Here is a 24,844-nt window from a genome sequence, read left to right as displayed (position 1 = left end):
ATTATTTAATTTACAAGATCTTTTAATAGCTTCAATATTATGATTTATAATTTTTTTTTACTTTTAATTTTGATTTTATTTACCTCCCAAACTCCAAAAATCCCCCAAAAGTCCCTCTCTTTTCAATTTTCTAAGTCACTCTCACATTGATTTCCCTCTCAAATTTCCCACCATATCTTTGTCTCACAAAAAATCATTTGAAATTAAATTCATATGCAATACCAATTACTTCCCACCATTTTTACTTCCCTCCATTTATTTCCAGGATATTTTCAGATTATTATTAAAATACTCCCAGGCACCGTAACACGTGCACCTCCTTAAGACAAGAAAAAAAGAAGATGACATCTCATTCCATTTCGCTTTCTCCTCTTTCTTCCTCTTTCTCCTCTTTCTCCTCTCTAAGAAAAATGGAGATAAACTGATTTTGATTTTGTGAACATAGATCAAACCCAGTTACAGAATCCTCTGTTACTTATCTAAATCATCAAAGTCATTAACTGATTTTGTTTTTGTAAACTTAGAAAGCGGTATAAAAAACCCTATTTACAAAAATCAAAATCTTTGATTTTGTAAACCTGGAAATTAATTTTCACTCTTAGCTTGAAACTCTTAGTAAAAGATTGAATTTTTAGAAGTAAAAACCCTAGAAGATCTCTAACCTCAGGTATGGAAAAAACCCTTTTACTGAAATCAAAATTATCTTTGATTTGTAAACCCTAGAAATTTGATTTCTAATCTTGTGTTTGAATCTTGCAGAAGAAGATCGAAATGCAAATTATAGAAGTTTCAAGTACAAATCCTTGAAGATTCAGGTATAATCTCTAACCTTATTACATGTTATTTCCGATCTATTTTTTATTTTTTTTGATATCTCAAATATTTTTTATGTTTTGTATGCAGCTAAGAAGTTTTGGATTTGTAGAATCCTCAAGGTTCTACTGTGAAAATAATATTCCCCCTATGTTTTGGTTTTTACTTTCCTATGTTCTTTACTGGGTTATTTTGTTTTAGGACTTCAGGTTTCATTTCCTTTTAGTTTGATGTATATTAATAACACACAGTTTTTCTTTTTCAACAGCTTAAAGTGGGTATGTTTCAAAGCTTTTCATGGATCTGTTATGGGATAAGGTTCATACAATCAATTTTTTGGCCTGCATTTTACTACTGATTTGGATTATAGGTCTAAATTGCTGCTTGTTTGATTGCAAGGAAACAATTAGAATCACTAAAGCAACAATCTAAATTACTCGTTATCCTGGTGTAAGTCTTATCACATTCTCAAATAAACTACCAACTGTTTAGAGTTCACTCTTATCGTGTAGTTAATTAATGCTATATATGTCTGTCAGTTTAATCCTAATTTTGTGTTTCAATATGTTTTTGCACAGGTTTCTGCCTACGATAACAACATACACAGGAAGTTATAGGAGCTTGAGGGCATGGGCCAATGTTTTCATGGTAATCATCACTACACCTTATTCAAGAATTTGTAATACGGGAAAGTCACATTCATAAACTTTATGTCGTCTAAGTGTTTGTTGAATGTTTATGTCTCAGTTTAGTGAACTTTTGTGTCCTAGCAACTACTGATGTAAATTAACCATTACGTGTCCTTACACAATTACTCCTTGTCAATAGCTTATGCAAGTACCAACATGAGATAATGTACATACACTTGTAGCAGTGTAAGCTGTTTGGAAATTAGATTTGACCATGTTTCATTTTAACTCTATATGATAAGTTTCTTGACTTTACTGTAACAGCTATTGCTGCTATAATCTTCCTAAGGGACTTGCATTTCTTTTTCAGGTAAGAGGTTTCTTTGTCAAGTAGCTATGGACTTATGGTGTTGTCATGCCTGAACACCATTGGCAGTTTCAGATATTTTTTCTTTCCTTCTCTTTTAGGAGGCAGAAATGGTGAAAACTACAGTACCCTGTAATAAATCTGGATGGGAATAGGTAAGACAGAGACTGAACTGGGTAATGAGACAAATCTGTAATTCTTACATTACCGCGAATTACTGTAATTAGATAAGAATGTGAATTCATTGACTAAAATGGTAGACTTGTAGGCAGAGTAGAATCTTAACCAAGCAATCAAAACAAATTTGATACGTTCTCGTCCACTTTGGTGTCTCTTATGCGTTCTTCATCACTTTGTCTGGTGTCGACCAATCTTATCAAACTAAACAAGAGTAGTCTTCGGTTAGCATTTAGGAGTGGAGTATAATAATTTGTATTCTCTTAAAGGGCCACTCGCACTAAAATGATTAACAAATTTCTTATAATCCTACTGGTAGTATTTTTTGGTTTTGTGCTTGTCGTAGCTTTTACATGTCTATTGTATTTGCATTATACTAACTGAGTTAACATCTTAATACAATCTGGGCTTTAGCTCTCTCCGATAACTTGAGTTCAGTTGGTGGTTGCTTGTTTCTCACAAGCACTTAAAGTATCTCCTGTGCACAAGCTTAGTACTGATTTTCATTCGCTTCTCTATTTCTATTTTTATGTATGTTTATATTAGAAGTTGACTGAAAGTCCACCCACGTTTTATATGCATTCTATATGACTAATAATTTTTTTTTTCTTGTTATCCTTCAAATGGGAATCCACGCCTCCTAGATTCTTTGCATTACATGAACCCCTATTAGAAAGTGAGAAATTATTCTATGATGGACCGGTCTCTCAATGTTCTAACTTGAGTGGAAGCAGGACCTACTCTGAGGTGAAGATGAGCAAAATACCCGACTGTTGTTGAACTTTGATGGACACACATTATGTGTAACCTTGAAAATATGCCTATCCTTGTTCTCGCATTCTAAAGAGAGAACATTCTGTTTTTTTTTTCAGGTTGACGGAATTCAAGGTATTTTGACAGCATACGCCGACGCCCTGCATAATGTACAATTGATATAATGTATTATGCTGTATTTAGAAATTGATGTACTCTCACTTGGGAGATTTGGTTCCTTACACGAGGCTGTAAGTAATTGGTAGTGCTTTGTCACTGTGAGTCATTTAGTTTTAGTCGATTAATTTGTAATGAAGTAGCGCCATGAATGATAACACCTTAACTTTTTTAATCAGGTTGGAGTTGGTTTGATGGTGTTTCAACATTTTGGAGGAATCAATGGAGTTCCATTTTACCTAAGCCACGTATTCACCTGTTGGGTATAACTCAGTTCTAATCTTTGATTTTAACCTTTTGTTCAACTGAAAATGGTAGTATTTGTTTTGATATTTTCTTGTTTGTGTTGTCATTGAAGATTTTGAGTCTTGGATTTTGTTTGTGAGCTGAGAGAGGGGTTAATATATTAAGTTTCAACTTAATATTGTTGTCTTTTCAGTATAGATTGAGTGTTAAAATAATTTTTGAAACTAAAAACTTGTGTTTCTGCTTTAGTTGTCCACGAAAGGTGATATGTGTATTTTGCTGTAACTACTAATGTCCTTTTATCATGTGTAAGTTATTTTTCTTTTAGTGTTGTGAAATATGGTGGTCATACATATAGTTTACCCACCCTCAGCGGTATCCTTTTAGCTCGTGGTACTGAAAGAACTCCTCTATTTTAAGCCATGTATGCTTTCTTTCGTGGCTACCTATACACATGTTCTTATTTCTTGCTTTGATTTACTTTTCAGGTTGATTGCTTCCATGCACTGCGGAGGATCGAGCCTTTTCAAGCAAGGACTTTCTTCGTTTGTAAGCATCCACTTGAAATGTTCTTTCTGCTTACGTCTTGGTCCCTCTTGTCCTAACAGTTTAATGACAAAATTATCATACAATTATATCCCTGCTTCTTTCTCGAAAACCAAATCATACCCCTGCTTGCTGGTGTAGTTTGATAACAATTACCAACATACTTCTGCGATTATACAAAAGTTCAGAATTTCTGTTGTCAAGTCATGGAGTGTTATCATCCACTCTTTTCTAGGTGAGCCTAATCACATGTAATCCTCATTATCCCTCTAAGTTGTTCATCCTTACATATTATGGAAATATTCAGTCTTCGTGTTTTTTATCCACATACTTCATTCGTTCAGGGTTTACTACCTGAAGCATGCATTCACGATGAAGTGTTACTCTCAGCTTTCCTCAATCAGTTATCAACAGTCTCGCCTGGTCTATTACCAAATTTGTCCGCTTCCGTTCGTGAGATACAAGAAAAATTCAGGTCCTTACTGAATTTCTATATCTTTCATGACATGGGTATCATGATTTTCAACCTGGATAATGGCCTATACTGAGAAGAGTTATAGTAGGCCCCTGTTTTACAGGTTACCATGTAGTTATCAATGCAATGGCTAATATGAACGGTTGAGTTTTTATAGCATAAGCCATGATAGTTTTGTCACTCTTTCTTGAGTGATAGTTTTGTCACTCCACATTATCTTTGAGTTGCGGCAAAGATAATGTGGAGAGGACCCAAAAGTCAGACTCAACAAGATTTCCGTCTTAAGTATCATTGTTGGTCTTCCGGTTAGTTCCCCCTAGTCAAATTCGATTTCATATTCTATGAAGCATTTTATTGAACAAGGTTAGACTTTATATCATGGAAAAAAAAAACAGAAAATCAGTTGAGTTTTATACCATGGAAAAAAAATAGCAAAAGTTTTGGATTACTGGATACAAGAAACTGTCTTTAATTTTACTAGATTTATTTCCATTTGTATTATGTAGGGTTTCTGATATTCTTTATGATGATGCTCAAACTTGTGTCTTCATTTGCTTGTTTGAACTGCAGTTGAGGCCAAAGAAAAAGATCAAGTAGATGCAATCCTGAAAATTTTGGTGGGTGCATAGCCGGAGAATTTGTTTTCTAGCATCTTAATTGGTACTTTTACTTCCAAACAATTAAAATTGTGTGTTCTACTCAAGAATATCATATTTGAAATTTGTGTAACAGGTCTAGTTTTAGTATCACATATCGAATCATGTCTTTCAAGCCAGGTAAAATTCTTGAAATCAATTATTCATCTATGATGTTCTTGATAAGGATCCCTTTGATCTGATTTGGAAATTTCTTTGTTTGTAGGTGTAAAAGCTAAGCCTTTGAAGCAACCCAAGGCACAACATAAAGAATATGATGAGGTATGACTATATACTTTTTTATCTTGAAGTTAGTACAATAATTATTTTAGAAGCTTGACCGTTCTGTTACCACTTACCATTAAGCAACCGATCCACATAACTTATCCATTCAATGTGCTTCAACCAATGAAATTTGAAATATTTGAATCTGAATCTGGATTTTAACATACCTATTTTATGTCATTGGGGTATTGATTTCCTGTATGTTTCCACAACTGTTAATCCACTTTCAGAAATGAAAACTATCTTTTGACCTTTTCTATTGTCTCTCTCTTTGCAGACTGACTTGGCGAATCTTCAGAAGAGTTAAGAAAAGGGAAACTTTATGTTTGTAGAGACAGGCCTGTTATCCATAGTTTATTTTGTTAGAATTCAGTCATTTTATATCTATAATTGTATTGATTGATTGTGTGGATGGATTCATATGTGATAATGGAATTGATTGAATAATGGTTTCATATTTGACTGGGAATGGAGTGGCTAGATACCTATATTCTGGTACAGGAAATCAAATGTGCAGGTCCAGGAAATTTTGAATATATAGTATAACCTTTTTTAAGATTCTTATTTGAGACGGATATAAGTGTCTCCTCAATTAATTTTTGTGTCGCTTAAAATGATCAGAAAAATAAATTTGGTTCACTTAATAAATCGTCGGTAATTATTTATGCGACACATACAAAGTCTCAAAAAATAATTAAGAGACATTTATAAGCGTCTTTTAAATCCGTCTCAAAGCATTCCCTACGCCAAAATTGAGACACTTATATGTCTCAAAAAATAATGACAACACATATATATGTCTCAAAACCGTCGATTTAGTGTAGTATACTCAAGCAAATAGAAATCTAAGAGTCTTTATCAAATACTAGAGAGATAACTTGGATGGTACCAAAGAACCAATATCCAAGTGTCAATCAATTTAAATCAACAACCAAAACGTCGGATATTCTAATTGATTGAACAACACACAACCTGTGATATTTCAATTATATAACAAAATATAATGCGGAAAGGAAATAACACAGACACCATAATTTTGTTAACGAGGAAACCGCAAATGCAGAAAAACCTCGGGATCTAGTCCAGATTGAACACACACTGTATTAAGCCGTTACAGACACTAGCCTACTCCAAATTAACTTCGGTCTGGACTGTAGTTGAACCCCAATCAATCTCACACTGATCCAAGGTACAGTTATGCTCTTACGTCTCTGATCCCAGCAGGATACTACGTACTTGATTCCCATAGCTGATCTGTCCCACAACTAAGAGTTGCTACGACCCAAAGTCGAAGACTTTAATAAACAAATCTGTATCACACAGAAAAGTCTACGGTAATAGATAAATCCGTCTCCCACGAATATACCTACGAGTTTTGTTCCGTCTTTTGATAAATCAAGGTGAACATGAACCAATTGGTAAACCAGACTTATATTCCCGAAGAACATCCTAGTATTATCAATCACCTCACAATAATTTTAATCGACGCAGCGAAAAAAATATCGTGGAATCACAAACGATGAGACGAAGTGAATGTGATTTCTTTTATATCTTGCCTATCAGAGATATCAATCTCAAGCCAATTATTACAATTATACTCGTACGATAGAAACAGCAAGATCAGATCACACAACTACGAGAAAGTAGTATCGGTCTGGCTTCACAATCCCAATGAAGTCTTTAATTCGTTAACCTGGTTTAGAAGAAGAAACCAAAGGTTAAAGGAGCATCGACTCTAGCTTAGCACAACTAGTATCACACAGAAGGTGTGGGGATTAGGTTTCCCAGTTGCTAGAGTTCTCCCTTATGTAGTCTTTCAAATCAGGGTTTGCAATCAATGTTAGCTTGATAACAAAGCATTCAATATTCACCATTAGATGAAAACCTGATTTAGATTCAAGCTAATATTTTGCACGTTTCTAGGCTTGTGTAACCGTACCCAAACTCGTACATTTGTTGGTTCAACAATAGTTAACCAAATGGTTAGCCATATGATCACTTTCATATCAACCATATTCTTCTTCACCATAACTAGTTCAAATGAGTCAAATGAACTAGTTAGAGAGTTGTTCAATTGCTTAGATCTTATGTAACTACACAAGACACAATTGAAGCAAAAACGGTTTGATTCACTCGAATCGGTTCATAAACTTTATAGCCACGGTTTGCAAAAGCATTCCTTAGTTTATATAAACATGAATTCAAGAACAACCGATTTTAGATATAACCTACTCAAGTTCGGCGGACTGGGTTCGTGGACTTAATCTCATGGAAGGAGTTCACAAACTCTAGCAGAAATTCTCGGGTCGAGAACTTCTGCCAGTTCGCGGGATGAGTTCGCGGACTTGGCTCACGCCACATTCCGTTTCTCTTGATCAACAAAGTTCGCAAACTGTGGTTCAAGGAATAAGGACTTATACATATATGTGTTTCCACAACAATGTTTATATCCTACCAATGGTTATGTAATCTAAACTATCATTTCAATCATTGAAACATTCTCAGAGAACGTTATATAGTCATTATTCACAGACCATTTTTCGTCAGAGGAATTTTCAAAGTGATTGAAACATAACATGACATTCGTCACCGGGTAAAGATGAATTTAGCTAAAGCGAAAGCTTACCAACACATATTTCGAGAAATAGATAGGCGAGTTAAACTCGGCTCGAAATAACAAATGTGTATAATCTAAGTCTATATAGCAAAACGACTTTTGTCTCAAGATAAGAGATAAATAGACTTTTGAGTGATAGATAAGTTCAAGTCTCCACATACCTTTTAGTCGATGAAGATCCACCGGTTCCTTGAATAGTCCTTCGTCTTGTATGATGATTGTCATGGAGTTCTTGAGCTCAACTACACTTTCTATCCTAGTCCGAGACCTTAGCTATAGTAGACTAGAAATCAAGACTTATAGTTTTGATTACTAACATTGACAAACATGCTTGAGATAGCAACGCATGCGAGTTTGACCGAGCAATGCTCTAACAAAACCTGATTAGATTCAAGCTAATATCTTTCAACCGTTAGATCGAACTTAGCTTGTTACACACAAATGAAATGTAACTTCATTTAGTTTTGAGTAACCGTACCTAAACGTGTTCACTTAGTTGGTTCAACAATAGTTAACCAATGGTTAGCCATATGAGCACTTTCATATCAACCTTATTCATCTTCATCATAACTAGTTCAAATGACTCAAATGAACTAGTTAGAGAGTTGTTCAATTGCTTAGATCTCATAGAAGTATACAAGATACAATCAAAGCAAAATCGGTTTTGATTCACTCGAATCAATTCATGAACATATAGCCACGGTTTGCAAATATTGCATTCCTTATTATATAAATGTTTTAGTTCATGAATATACCGATTTTAGAAAGTAACCTACCTAAGTATGAGAACAGGTACGCGTACATAAGTAATCGGATTGAGTTTGTTTTTCACTTTCATACTCCAACAGAAATTCACGGACGTGAACTTTCCGCTAGTACGCGTATGGGTACGCATACTCACCCTGATTTCCAACAACCGCCAGTACGTGCACGTGTACGCATACTTGGGTTCCCGGTTTTGGACTTTTACACAAATATGAGAACACACTATGTTTATATCCAAAGATGGTTACATGTTCTAAACTCTCATTTCAATCATTGAGACTTTCTTAGAGGATATTATATAGTTGTTATTCACAAACCATTTTTCATCAAAGCGATTTTTAAGTTATTGAAATAATCAACATGACTTTCGTCACGAATAAAGATGAACTTGGACAAAGCGAAAGTTTACCAACACATATTTCGAGAAATAAATAAGCGAGATAAACTCGGTTCGAAATAGCAAATATGTATAATCGAAGTCTATATAGCAATACGAATTTTGTCTCAAGATAGGAGATAGAATAGATATACTTTTGAGTGATAGTTAAGTTCAAGTCTCCACATAAGTTTTTGTCGATGAAGTTCCACCAGTTCCTTGAGTAGTTCTTCGTCTTTGCATGATGAACGCCGTGGAGTCTAGAGCTCAACTAAACTTACTATCCTAGTATGAGACTTAGCTATAAGTAGACTAGAAATCAAGGCTTATAATTTTGGCAACTAAACTTGACAAACAAGCTTGAGATAGCAACGCTTGCGAGTTCGACCGAGCAGTGCTATAACATCATCAATCTCGATATTCCTCCAGAAGAAACCTCAACCACATTGGAGGATAAAATGGATTTCTCTTTGCTCTCTGGAAATTCTTTTTCTAATTTTGCAGGTTCCACCATATGTCTAAAAGCCTGCACAGATGTCATGTATAAATCTTCCTCAAGTTTGACATGTTCTTATTGTACTCTCAGAGGTCATGAGTTATCAAAATGTTTCAAGTACAAACATAAGATAAGATATGTCAACAAACTTCAACGAAGAGCAAATCGATTAGCTAACAAGCTCAAACTTGTTCAGGAATCGACTGAGGTATGTAATCTTAGCTCCTCTTCAAAGAAGTTAATTTCCAAAGATGTGTCTAGACCTTTAAGAAAAAGATATTGGTCTGAACAGTCTATGAAACAGATAACTAATTCCATTCAAGAAAGGTATGGTGGACAGATTTTTGTTGTCCACCCCAGCACAAAGTAATTGTGTTAAGTGTCTTGTCTCATACACCTGGTTCAAAAGAGACAAGAGTTCACACTCCACAAGCTTTAGAAAATGTGTTCTTTCTTGGTTTTGTTGTTGAGTTGTTTTTACTTTTTTGGAATTCTTCCATCTTTTCATATCTTATTGATATCGAAAGGACTCTTCTCTATTTTATCAATAAAAGAGGGTTAAAATAGACAATTGTTCCTTTTTTAGGGTAAGAGTTGTGCGTACGTGAATCCTTTAAGCGTATAAGGTTCCGTAACCCTATATTCCTTTTTCCTTCCTTAAGAAACTCTTTTATCATAAGTTTGCTTGTAAAGCTTGTTTTGAGAAATTCCTCTCACAAACCCATAATGTTATGGAGACTCCAAGCATCACAACTTCTGATGGAAAAGATGTTAATATGATTTTTAAGCCATCAATCATGAAGGAAAAAGTTGTTCCTCCTGTTCACTCAAATTTGAAAAGAAAAAGGAGGAATGTGAGAAAACCAAGGGTTGTCCCTTCTGAAAATGCGGGGGTCTAACAACCACACCCAAAAATTCGTTTGGAAATCTGAGAGGACTTACTCCAATACACTTTCTATAGAATCAACTAGACAGTCATATTCAATCTAGAATAGAGTATATCAAATAGTTTAATATCTTTAACTCTTAATTCAATCCGCAATCAGCAAATAGAAATCTGCGAGCCCGATTGAATATAAGAGGATTTACTTGAACGGTACCAAAGACCAATGTTCAAGTGTCAATCAATGTAAATCAACAACCAAAGGTTGGATATTCTAATTGATTGATCTTAACGCACAACCTGTGATATTTCAATTATATAACAAAATATAATGCGGAAAAGAAATAACACAAACACCAGAATTTTGTTAATGAGAAAACCGCAAATGCAGAAAAATCCCGGGACCTAGTCCAGATTGAACACCACACTGTATTAAGCCGCTACAAACACTAGCCTAATACCAATTAACTCCGGACTGGACTTTAGTTAAACCCTAATCAATCTCACACTGATTCAAGGTACAGTTAGGCTCCTTACGTCTATGATCCCAGCAGGATACTACGCACTTGATTCCCTTAGCCGATCTCACCCACAACTAAGAGTTGTTACGATCCAAAGTCGAAGACTTGATAAAAAAATCTGTATCATACAGAAAAGTCTATAGGATTGAATAAATATGTCTCCCACAGAAATACCCAAGAGTTTTTGTTCCGTGTTTTGATAAATCATGGTGAACAGGAACCAATTGATGAACCAGACTTATATTCCCGAAGAACAACCTAGTATTATCAATCATCTCGTAATAAACTTAATCGACTAGCGAAACAAGTTATTGTGGAATCACAAACGATGAGACGAAGGTGTTTGTGACTACTTTTCTATCTTGCCTATCGGAGATATAAATCTCAAGCCAATTTTACAATTGCACTCAATCACGATAGAAACAACAAGATCAGATCACGCAACTACAAAGAGAATACTTGGGTTTGGCTTCACAATCCCAATGAAGTCTTCAAGTCGTTAACCTACAGGGTCTCGAGAAGAAACCTAAGGTTAAAGGAGAATCAACTCTAGTTATGCAACTAGTAACACACAAGAGGTGTGGGGATTAGGTTTCCCAGTTGTTAGAGTTCTCCTTTATATAGTTTTCAAATCAGGGTTTGCAATCCAAGTTACCTTGGTAACAAAACATTCAATATTCACCGTTAGATGAAAAACCTGATTCAACCAAGCTAATATCTTTCAACCGTTAGATCGAACTTATCTTGTTACACACAAATGAAATGTACCCTCATTTAGGTTTATGTAACCATACCCAAACGTGTACACCATGTTGGTTCACAAATAGTTAACCTTCAAATGACTCAAATGAAACTAGTTAAAGAGTTGTTCAATTATTATATTCTCATGGATTTATACAAGAACACAATTGAAGCAAAATCGGTTTGATTCACTCTAATAAATACATGAAGATTATAGTCACGATTTGCAAAGATTGCATTCCTTAATAATAAATGTTTAAGTTCATGTACACTACCGATTATAGACAGTAACCACTTAAGTACGCGTACTTAAGTAACCGTTTTTTTGAGTTTGGTTTTTCAAAACTCAGCAGAAATTCACGGACGTGAACTTTCCGCCAGTACGCGTACTGAATGAGTTGGTTTTGAAATTCCAACATCATCCGAAATTCACGGACGTGAACTTCCGCCAGTATGCGTACGGGTACGCATACTTATCCAGCCTCCTTCAACCATTTTGTATACACATAAGTATGCATACTTTAGGTTCCCGGTTTTGGAGTTATACACAAATGTGCGAACACACTCTATGCTTATATCCAAAGAAGGTTACACGATTCTAAACTCCTTGTTTCAATCATTGAAACATTCTTCTATAATGAAAATACTCGTTTTCACACACTATTAGCATCAAAACGATTTTCAAGATATTGAAATAATCATTATCTTAATATTCCAAGTCTTATACCAAATGATTGTATCACACAAACCATGTAAGATGTTACTCGGAAATTTTATCATGATATAAGATGAACTTGGTCGAAGCGAAAACTTACCAACACATATTTCGAGAAATATGTAAGCGAGATATATTCAGCTCTGTTGATGGTGGATTTTCAATAAAGGGCAAAACCGTAAAATCATGGGGCATGTTTTTGACACGGCTTTCAGGCATGCAACGATTCATATTTTACGAAGCCATGATGAATATGTTTCCTGAAAGGCCTCCACTAGCTGAGCGTTCAGTGCCACGCATTTCATCATGTCCTCTATGTAGAATAACGTAATTGGGCAGTTCTCCGTAAGATTGAGAGCAACAACGCCTTCAGGACGTCGGTGACACTCACTGTTCCCTGACTACATGAGAGAGACCCGCCTCTACATAGAAGAACGATTGGGAGATTCTCCGTAGATTGAGAGCAACAACGCCTTCAGGACGTCGGTGACACTCACTGTTCCCTGACTATATAGAGAGACCGAGTTCTTCCAAGTGGTCCTTGCAAAAGCTTTGCGAGTGCATCTTTTCGCCTATAGCACTTCATACTAAGGTACCTGGAAAATATTGAAATGAACTGCGTAAAAAGAACTAAAAGAAATCTAAAAGAAAAATAAAAATAAATTATATACAAAAAAAATAACAATAAGCTATATACAAAAATTGATATCAATCAGAGTGTATTATGCAACCACTCCCCGGCAGCGGTGCCAAAAACTTGATAGGCTCGAAAACCTACAATAAATTACTGCAAGTGCACAGTGTCTAACTAGTAAAACCAGGGCCGTCTCTACAATGTTAGAGGCTTAGGGCCAACTTTCAAAAGAGGGCCTCTTATCCCTATAGAGTATATGGGCATATATAAATGATAAATCGATGATTAAATAAGTTGAGAAATCCTTATGCATGCATTATAAAAGTCCAACAAGAGTTCAGAAATAATCAATATTTTGTTTAAAACATGCACTATGCTAGATAACACCGTAGCGGCCGAAGGCCGCCCACATTTTTTAGCGATTTTATCTTGTTTTTCGCTAAAAATAAGTCAATAAAGATTTCACAAACACTGCAAAATGTTTAAAATATAAATAAGTTAAATTCAGTGACTATAATAACTTTGTAATTTAGCAAATGTGACAACTATGAAGGACAAGTTTTTTGTGTTAACAATTTTTTTTTAAATAAAGGTACTTGCACTTAGAAGCTAAAACTTTATAAAAAAATTTTTGGCATCACTTGATCTATTAGTTGATCTCATTATTATTTTGAATGAGATCTGCAGTATTATTCACCAACCTTGAATTACATCTAGCCTGTTGGCAAAGTGGCTGAAGAGGTCGTTCCCATTTTTTTGGGCCCCTCAAAAATTTGGGCCTAGAGCGGTCGACCATCTCGCCCTAGGCCTAAGATGGCTCTGAGTAGAACAATAGCAAGTACAGGTCGTTCCCACGAGGAGTGTGAAAATACATCTATTAACTAATACCAAAACTCAATAATCAAGTAGATAACGTTTTTACGATTTTCAGAAACAAAATGAAATAATAATAATTCTAACAATAAACAAATGAGAATGGGTTATTAGGGTTGCTAGGGTTTTCGATTTCCACCAATTCAATCATATAAGACTCTACTAATTTTTATTTATTACTCAAGACAAATTTCGAAATCAATCTCATGTCTCGGAAAATAATATGTTTAAATTCTAAAATATGGTTTCTCCGCTGTAATTTCCTTCGCTTCATGGGTAGTGATTCTAAAGTATTACGTATCAATCCTAATGCATATTGCGTCAAACAATTTAACCGAGCACACTATATCAATTGAAAAGCATAAGTAATCATGAAAATCACATAATTTATTAAACACCAAGCTATATGAAGAGAAATCACTAATCAATGAATCATTATTAGAAATATCATCGTAGAGTTTATATAAATAAATTGGTTTCAATCTAAACCCTAACAAACAACTTAGCAAACCATGAGAAAAGAAAACTCAAATACACCAAACCCTTGTCGCCTCTTCTCTGTAAACGGCTCTGCGGCCGCACACGGCTTCCTCTCTTCTAACTCTGTTGTTTCGCCTCTAAATAGTTGCTGCGAGGATTCTCATTTCTCACTAAAACCTAGCTGAAATGCTGGAAAGCCCAGTCCAATACCCATGTTTGTTTTCCGAATCCAGGTCATTGCCAAAGTCCGGCTACTGCCCGTTTTTGTCCGTCCATCCAAAGCCCAAACTGCTGCGAATGCAACCATCTCGGCCAGAGCTTGGTCCGTCCCCATTTTCTCCCTTTTAGTTTCATCCTGAACAGCAAACCATTAAAGCTTGAATTCAGCTTCTTTACCGCGAACTATCAGCACCATAAATTCATCGAACTCATTCTCGTTTAGTTCATCTCCCAACTCCAGCTGACATACGGGCCTTGATCTTCATCTTCTTATTTTCGTCTCAATGATCACAACAACAACTCCCATCTTCTTTCTCAGCTGCAGTGCCTCTTATTCCTTGTGTTCACTACCATGACCATGGTAACACCAACAGCTCTTCTTCCCTAATTTTTTGATACGAGCCAATAATTCCGTCTCCCTGTCGAACGACATCAATTTCTCCTTTCTCCCTTCTTCGCTACTGCAATATGAGTTAACCAACACATACACGGACTTCAGCTTCACTGGTTTTAAAATATCTTCATCACTTCAATAAATCGAACGCCACAGGTCCATAGCATCACTTCATGCAGCTGTTTCATTTATCAAAAATACCATTGATTCAGCCGATTGCAACCTGTTTTAGAACCTAGCTTTGCCTCTGCCAGTCCATCTTCGTGTTCTTATCACTGCCAATCGATCACGATCAGCAGCAACTCATCAGTCTTCCATCGATAACAAACAACCTCTGCTAGTCAAGCTCAATCACCGAGCAACCACTGTCAGTTCTCTTCATTTCTGAGCTCCTTCCAACTGACCACAACCATCTCAGCCAACTTGTATCTAGACCTATGCTTCCTTCTCCATTTCGCAGCAGCATCTACCAACTCCAGTCCACACACAGTTCACCTTCTCGCAGCCAGTTCGATAACGTACCACTGTTGATCTTTTCAACTCAACCACAGTCATCTTCATCATCTCTGCTAACGAAAAGCTCCTTGTCTCGCTGCCAAGTACAGAAGCAACAACCTTCGAGTCTTGATGTTGTAATCTTGAAGTCTCCATCTGTTATTCGATAACCAGCACTTCTCATAATCGACATGCATTTATCTCCATCTTCAGCTAAAATATGTGGTGAAGAGTGAGGCCACGTCTACTGTCTCTGAACTCCAAATGGGCCTGGATCATTTTGAACAAGCCAAGACGATTCTTCCCTTTGCTTTTTGGCCGTGAAAAGTGCAGTGGTGCCACATGGTCCATTATCTCTTAGCTTTGTAGTGGACCTTCACTTGCTTGAAACAAAGAAACGCAATTCTTTATTATCTTCTCCAGCCGAGTGGTGATTTAGGCAGTGTGATTGGGCGTTTATAACAAATAATTAATTTAACTGCTCCGTACGGTGTCATGAGTAACTCAAGTGGTTGCTGATATATTGAAATATCAGGCCAACCCTATTCGATCATTGTGGTTGCTGATAGATGGAAATGCCAGGCCAACCCCATTTCGTCATTGTGGTTGCTGATACATGGAAATACCAGGCCAGCATAATAAGTGCTACTGATATATAGAAATACCAGGCCAACATAATAAGTGATGCTGATATATAAAAATACCAGGCCAGCATATTTGATCATTGTGGTTGCTGATACATGGAAATACCAGGCCAACCACATCTCATCATTGTGGTTGCTGATATATGGAAGTACCAGGCCAACCACATTTTTCCATTTTCGTCGCAAACACCATTAAGTCTCACATTTTGCTGTTTATTCGCTGGATGATCGAATTCACTTGTACTTTCTACAAAAGCACTAAAATAGTATTAGTAACTAAAATATTGTATCCTAACTAATATAAATATGGGTATAAAATATAGCATTTACATGCTTATCAAGATCTACTCAAGGAACCGTGGAACTTCATCAACAAAAAGGTATGTGGAGACTTGAACTTATCTATCACTCAAAAGTCTATCTATTCTATCTCCTATTTCTTATGAGACAAAAAGTCGTATGCTATATAGACTGGATCATACACATTTGACATTTCGAGCTAAGTATTCACTACTTATCTTTTTCTTGAAATCGTGTGTTGGTAAAGCGTTTCGCTTTAATCAAGTTTATCTTCACCTAGTGACGGAAGTCATGAAAAGTTTCAATTACTTTGAGAATTACTCTGACGTGAAACGGTCTGTGAATAACGGCTATATAACTTCCTCTGAGAATGTCTCAATGATTGGAATGAGAGTTTAGATTACATAACCATGTATTCCTTAATCCGAAGTTTTCGAACTTTGTTGATTGAGAGAAACCGTAGGAATTGGCTTTGCCAAGTCCGTGAACTCAGTTTGCGAACTCAGTCCGCAAACTGACGAAAGTTCTCTTCCCAAGAATTTCTGCTTGGTTTTTCCAAAAACTCGTTTGCGTGTTTAGTCCGCGAACCTAGTCCGCGAACTGGTGGAAGTCTCTTTGCCGAGATTTTCTGCTGAGTTTGGAAAACTCTGTCGGTTGCCTTAAGTCCGCGAACTTGTTTGTGAGCTTAAGTGGTTATGATCTAAAGATGTGCTCTGAACATGAAACTTAAATTACTAAGGAATGCTTTATGCAAACCGTGGCTATAAAGTTCATGAGCCGATTCATCGAATCGAATCATCTTTGTTTCAATTGTGTCTTGTGTAGTTACATAAGATCTCATAGCAATTGAACAACTCTCTAACTAGTTCATTTGAGTCAATCGAACTAGTTATGGTGAAGAAGAACTAGGTTAATATGAATTTCTCATATGGTTAACCTTTTGGGTTACTATGTTGAACCAACATACACGTACACGTTTGGGCATGGTTTTCACAAACCCAGTAAACGTCTGCCGAAGTGTGTGTGACAAGCTAAGTTTTCGATCTAACGGTTGAGAAATATTAGCTTGAATGTAAATCAGGTTTTCATCTAACGGTGAATATGGATTGCTTCGTAACTAAGGCAAAACCCTGATTTGAAGGCTATATAAAGGAGACATCTAGCATTGTGCAAAACTAATCCCCACACGTCTGTGTGATACTAGTGCGCTAGCTAGAGTCGATTCTCCTTTAACCTTTGGTTTTCTTCTCTAAACCAGGTTAACGACTTAAAGACTTCATTGGGATTGTGAAGCCAGACCGATACTACTTTTATCGTAGTTGTGTGATCTGATCTTGCATCTTCTATCGTACGAGTACAATCTTTGATTGGCTTGAGATCGTGAGAGTTCTCCTATAGGCAAGATAAAGAAGTCATAAACATTTTCGTCTCACTGTTTGTGATTCCTCGACAAACCGCTTGTGTAGTCAAGAAGGATTGTTGAGAGGTGATTGATTAATCTAGGCTGTTCTTCGGGAATATAAGACCGGATTATCAATTGGTTCCTGTTCACCTTGATTTTATATCTTAAGACGGAACAAAACCTAGGGTTTTTCGGTGGGAGACAGATTTATCCTTTGATAGACTTTTCTATGTGAGACAAATTTGTTTATTATCAAGTCTGCGATTTTGGGTTGCAACAACTCTTAGTTGTGGGTGAGATCAGCTAAGGGAATCAAGTGCGCAGTATCCTGCTGGGATCAGAGGCATAAGAGTGCAACTGTACCTTGAATTAGTGGGAGACTAATTGGGGTTCAACTATAGTCCAGTCCGAAGTTAGCTTGGAGTAGGCTAGTGTCTGTAGCGGCTTAATACAGTGTGTATTCAATCTGTACTAGGTCCCGGGGGGTTTCTGCATTTGTGGTTTCCTCGTTAACAAAACTTATGGTGTTTGTGTTATTTCTTTTCCGCATTATATTTTATATAATTGAAATAATACAGGTTGTGCGTTAAAGATCATCAATTTGAAATCCAACCTTTGGTTGTTGATTGATATTGATTGATCCTTGGACATTTGTCTTTGGTACCGTCCAAGTTATCTCTCTTTGATAAAGACTCGCAGATTTCCGTTTGCTTGAGTAAAGATCAAATCGAGAGATTGAGATATAAACTCTTTGATATATCTTTTTATTGATTGAGTCTAACTATCTAGTTGATTCTCATAAAAAGTATATTGGAGTTTGTCCATACAGATTGCTGAGCGAAATATTGGGCAGTGTTGTTATACCCCCGCTTTTTCAGAAACCAAGGGTTAAAGGAGAATCGACTTTAGTTTACCACAACTAGTATCACACAGAAGGTGTGGGGATTAGGTTTCCCAGTTGCTAAAGTTCTCCCTTATATAGATTTTCATATCAGGGTTTGCAATCAATGTTAGCTTGGTAACAAAGCATTCAATATTCACCGTTAGATGAAAACCTGATTTAGATTCAAGCTAATATCTTTCAACGTTAGATCGAAAACTATCTTGTTACACACAAATGAAATGCACGTTTCCAGGCTTGTGTAATCGTACCCAAACTTGTACATTTGTTGGTTCAACAATAGTTAACCAAATGATTAGCCATATGATCACTTTCATATCAACCATATTCTTCTTCACCATAACTAGTTCAAATGACTCAAATGAACTAGTTAGAGAGTCGTTCAATTGCTTAGATCTTATGTAACTACACAAGACACAATTGAAGCAAAAACGGTTTGATTCACTCGAATCGGTTCATGAACTTTATAGCCACGATTTGCAAAAGCATTCCTTAGTTTATATAAACATGAGTTCAAGAACAACCGATTCTAGATATAACCTACTCAAGTTCGTGGACTGGGTTCGCGGACTTAAGCTCACGGAAGGAGTTCACAAACTCCAGCAGAAATTCTCGGGTCGAGAACTTCTGCCAGTTCGTGGACTGAGTTCACGGACTTGGCTCACGCCACATTCTATTTCTTTTGATCAACAAAATTCGCAAACTTTGGTTCAAGGAATAAGGACTTATACATATATGTGTTTCCACAATAATGCTAATATCCTACCAATGGTTATGTAATCTAAACTCTCATTTCAATCATTGAAACATTCTCAGAGAACGTTATATAGTCGTTTATCACAGACCATTTTTCGTCAGAGCAATTTTCAAAGTGATTGAAACATAACATGACATTCGTCACTAGGTAAAGATGAATTTGGCTAAAGCAAAAAATTACCAACACATATTTCGAGAAATAGATAGGCGAGTTAAACTCAGCTCGAAATAGCAAATGTGTATAATGTAAGTCTATATAGCAAAACGTCTTTTGTCTCAAGATAGGAGATAAATAGACTTTTGAGTGATAGATAAGTTCAAGTCTCCACATACCTTTTAGTCGATGAAGATCCACCGGTTCCTTGAGTAGTCCTTCGTCTTGTATGATGATTGTCATGGAGTTCTTGAGCCCAACTACACTTTCTATCCTAGTCCGAGACCTTAGATATAGTAGACTAGAAATCAAGACTTATAGTTTTGATCACTAACATTGACAAACATCCTTGAGATAGCAACGCATGCGAGTTTGACCGAGCAATGCTCTAACAATCTCCCCCTTTGTCAATTTTAGTGACAAAACTATCAATACATATGGAATACAAAAAATAAATAAATAAACTTTTGTAGCTCCTATTCCATACGCCTAATCTTCAACATTACTTGAAATCTTCGTCACTTTCAAGTACTCCAATGATCCCAAAGGTTGTAAGTTCAGCATCATCGTTGTTGAAAATCCATAGCTATAACAACGAGAAAACAAGAGTTCTCAATCATTGTTATACAGTGTCATAATATCATTACACAGCGTGAAAGTTCAATTGTATCACAACTTTAACAGCAATACTATGGTGATATGTATCACTCCCCCTTAGTCAATACTCCATCTCACATGGAAACCACTCCCCCTTACATAATGATCTGAAAACCATATGTATTTGTAGTGTGAACTACATATTAATTCTCCCCATTTTTGTCAATAAAATTGGCAAAGGTACAAGAACGGGATCCTAATGAAATTTCCGAAAGAGACATTTCTTGACCAAAAGAAAGCAAAAATATATCATCTTATTTAGATGCAATCATAAAGCCGAAGCTAAATGCATTCATCAAGGAGTTTGTAAAGATACAAGATAACCCCTATAATATTCCACAGCCGCACTCCCCACAAAGATTTGGCAATTAAGTGCAAGTTCAAAAAGAACTCTCCCCCATAAAATGTCATTCCCGAAGGAACAACAAGAGCGACCTTAATTTCGAAAGAAAAGAAGGATTTCATTGGACATAAAAAATCACATACAAGTATGAATTTGAATCCAAAAATATTCAATTAAACTAACCACAAGAGAACCCATGATTAATTTAATCGACAAATGCTCAACATAAGTGAACTTATGGAGACTTATAAACATACAATTAGATTAATCACAAGAGAACCCATAATTAATCTAATCGAAATACACAACCAAACTAATCACAAAAGTAATCAATTTAATTGGTCATGCTCGACATAAGAAAACTTACGGAGCAACAACTAAATAACCAAACAAGATGATTAATTTAGTTGAATGTGCTCGACATAAAGTACCTCACGGAACAAAAACATAGCTAATCATAAAAATAATCAACTTGGTCGTTCAATGCTCAACATAAGACACTTTACGTATCCTCATAGTAATACATAAAATATGGATCAGGGAAGATCAATACTGCAGAATACACAAGGATTCATTCTATTTTCCATCACTATTCGCATAACGACATTCAATAGACATAATCCTTGCAAACAAAAGATTTTAACCTATCTTCCATCAATAATTGACATAATAGGCATAACTTTTGTATTTGTCAAAAGTCTATTCATTCTTTTATCAATACATGCATATCGACATACGAAAGACTTTACTTTTGGCAAGGTATGGGACAATCACAGTTCACGGACGTAAACACACAAATCCCATAACAAATTTACAATATATAAAACCATAAAGATTAATACTGCAAAAATCATCTTCCAAACAAGTTTAGAATTTAAACCAATAAATCTAAAAACATGAAGATGAAAACATTTGACATAGCTATGTGTAAACACAATAATGGCTATTCCATACTCTAGTTATTCTTCTAATAAAAACAAGAAAAAAAGAAGATTTACTAGGCAAAAAAAGGAGAAAATCAAAGTTCGTTGAGAACCTCATATCTTTCAATAAATCCATCATAGAAGGTATCACTGATTTCCTTTATTCTCTTGACTGTATACACACCATGTTCATGAGTTAGAACACTAACTTTGAGATCAACAACCCGAGCAAGCTATCTACCCTTGATGCAGTCCATGATGAGCTTCTTTTGATTCCGTATCAGAATATTCTAATTAGCAAGGATTCTGGCCTGACCATCCAAGAGTTGGTTTATTTGCAGTTGAAGATTTGCAAACTCGACCTTTGAATCTTTCTGAACACGAATCAAATCCTTGACAGAATCATCAATCCAGGAGTTGTGATCCTTTCTTTCAAGCATCTTCTTTAGAACCAGCTCTTGAATTGACTCACGTCCTTGAGCGAATATGAAAATCAAAGCATCTTCTTTAGAGTAATATATATATATGTGTATGTAAATATGAGAAGGAAACTCTTGTTTTTTGGAAACCCTAAGAACTCTCAAGAGGAGGACGCGGACGTTTGTGAACTGTTAGCATAAAAAAAAACTCGCACAAAAACCAAACTGAAATAATATACAACATACTTGAGCATTTCTCAATAAATTTCCTTGCACCTCTTAAGTTAGAAACAAGGAAAAGAATACCTGGAGTCAGGTGGTAGAGTGGAGATTAATCCCACTATGATCATCGAGAAAGAAGTTGTATATATCATCTGACAGTTTGATCTTCGTGTTCTTCGCCTTTCTTTGGTTGTCTTTCATCCCAGAAGAGTAAGACACGATGTGTTTATCATCTCCGTCAGAAGGCTTTCTCTAAGGACTAAATCTAGGACCTCTTGCAACTAGTTCAAGAGGATCAGAATAGATAGGAATCCATTTTCTAGACTTAGATTTACCAGAAACAGTCTTATAAACACAGGGAATGCTTTTATTGGCAGCACAGGAATTTATACCACTAGAAAGCATTTGGACCTTGTGATGATTTCTAGGAAAGAGATCATATTTATAAGGCTTCTGGTTTTATGTGGGCATGCGATTCACTGCAGTAGTCAACTGACTATTTGTTCCATTGACAGTGGAAAGAAGCAAATTATGAAGTTTAGAAATTTGTTTCCTCCTGGAAAAACAATGGATAGCATAGTGATTCTTTTCCCCCACAGAATGTACATGTTTGTGGAGAAGCAATAAACGACACCTGTTTTAACTTCATAGCCATATGAGAAGATTGCAAGTTATGTAAACCTTTCTTGACACAACCTTCTTCTGGAAGATCCTTCATGTACTGTAATCCATGAGAATTAGTTTGTACAGAATAATTTCTCCTTAAGACAGAGTTTTCCTTTTCCAAGGATCTGCACTGTTCATTGGTTAGAGTAAGGGATGCTTCTAGTTTTTTTTTCTCTTTTTCGACACGAAAACTGTAAAGCTCTGATGAATGCGTCTCGATCAACCGTTTCTCTCTAATTGAGACTTCCTTAACAATATCCTCAAGAACACTAATATTTTCATGCTGTAGAGTAGTCTCTTGGAGAAGTTTATCAATATTCTTAGAGAAGAACTCAATGATGCTATAGAGTTCATGTTCTCGATCAAGAGACTTTTCAAATTCATCAATAAGTTGATCATGATCCTGAAAATCAATAATTTCAGCAGAGTTTTTTGAGATTCTGGTGAGCTTCATATCAGCTTTTGCCATAGTGCCCAATGTCTCATCAGAGAGAGAGATGTCATTACGAGATGAACCAATCTTCTTACCTCAAGATTGGTTAAAGGAGAATCGACTCTAGCTTAGCACAACTAGTATCACACAGAAGGTGTGGGGATTAGGTTTCCCAGTTGCTAGAGTTCTCCCTTATATAGTCTTTCAAATCAGGGTTTGCAATCAATGTTAGCTTGGTAACAAAGCATTCAATATTCACCTTTAGATGAAAACCTGATTTAGATTCAAGTTAATATCTTTCAACTGTTAGATCGAAAACTAGCTTGTTACACACAAATGAAATGCACGTTTCTAGGCTTGTGTAACCGTACCCAAACTTGTACATTTGTTGGTTCAACAATAGTTAACCAAATGGTTAGCCATATGATCACTTTCATATCAACCATATTCTTCTTCACCATAACTAGTTCAAATGACTCAAATGAACTAGGTAGAGAGTCGTTTAATTGCTATATCTTATGTAACTACACAAGACACAATCGAAGAAAAAACGGTTTGATTCACTCGAATCGGTTCATGAACTTTATAGCCACGGTTTGCAAAAGCATTCATTAGTTTATATAAACATGAGTTCAATAACAACCGATTCTAGATATAACCTACTCAAGTTCACGGACTGGGTTCGCAAACTTAAGCTCACGGAAGGAGTTCACAAACTCCAACAGAAATTCTCGGGTCGAGAACTTCCTCCAGTTCGCGGACTGAGTTCGCGGACTTGGCTCACGCCACATTCCGTTTCTCTTTATCAACAAAGTTCGCAAACTTTGGTTCAAGGTATAAGGACTTATAAATATATGTGCTTTCACAACAATGCTTATATCCTACCAATGGTTATGTAATCTAAACTCTCATTTCAATCATTGAAACATTCTCAGAGAACGTTATATAGTCGTTATTCACAGACCATTTTTCGTCAGAACAATTTTAAAAGTGATTGAAACATAACATGACATTCGTCACTAGGTAAAGATGAATTTGTCTAAAGGGAAAGCTTACCAACACATATTTCGAGAAATAGATAGGCGAGTTAAACTCGGCTCGAAATAGCAAAAGTGTATAATCTAAGTCTATATAGCAAAACGACTTTTGTCTCAAGATAGGAGATAAATAGACTTTTGAGTGATAGATAATTTCAAGTCTCCACATACCTTTTAGTCGATGAAGATCCACCGGTTCCTTGAGTAGTACTTCGTCTTGTATGATGATTTCCATGGAGTTCTTGATCTCAACTACACTTTCTATCCTAGTCTGAGACCTTAGCTATAGTAGACTAGAAATCAAGACTTATAGTTTTGATCACTAACATTGACAAACATGCTTGAGATAGCAACGCATGCGAGTTTGACCGAGCAATGCTCTAACACATTCCTTAGTAATAAATGTTTAAGTTCATGTACACTACCGATTTTAGAAAGTAACCACTTAAGTACGCATACTTAAGTAACCGGTTTTTTGAGTTTGGTTTTTCAAAACTCAGCAGAAATTCACGGACGTGAACTTTCCGCCAGTACGCGTACGGGTACGCGTACTTAGGTAATTGAATGAGTTGGTTTTGAAATTCCAACATCAGCAAAAATTCACGGACGTGAACTTACGCCAGTATGCGTACGGGTACGCATACCTATCCAGTCTCCTCAACCATTTTGTATACA

At 36.0% G+C, this 24,844-nt stretch overlaps 1 long non-coding RNA gene across 1 annotated transcript; it reads left to right on the top strand.

The window, feature by feature from the left end:
- Nucleotides 1–384: 384 nt before the first annotated feature.
- LOC113292685 lies at nucleotides 385–5,513 on the top strand. Its single transcript, XR_003331820.1, has 17 exons — nucleotides 385–667; nucleotides 760–815; nucleotides 904–935; nucleotides 1,082–1,131; nucleotides 1,224–1,263; nucleotides 1,392–1,461; nucleotides 1,813–1,964; nucleotides 2,631–2,733; nucleotides 2,859–2,990; nucleotides 3,096–3,179; nucleotides 3,651–3,711; nucleotides 3,850–3,943; nucleotides 4,053–4,183; nucleotides 4,754–4,800; nucleotides 4,916–4,959; nucleotides 5,045–5,100; nucleotides 5,381–5,513. It is a non-coding gene; the product is annotated as an uncharacterized LOC113292685 (long non-coding RNA).
- Nucleotides 5,514–24,844: the final 19,331 nt, after the last annotated feature.

The sequence above is a fragment of the Papaver somniferum genome, chromosome 7 (genome assembly GCF_003573695.1).
Source record: "Papaver somniferum cultivar HN1 chromosome 7, ASM357369v1, whole genome shotgun sequence".
Lineage (NCBI taxonomy): Eukaryota > Viridiplantae > Streptophyta > Magnoliopsida > Ranunculales > Papaveraceae > Papaver > Papaver somniferum.
This window is presented reverse-complemented; position numbering and strand designations above follow the sequence as displayed.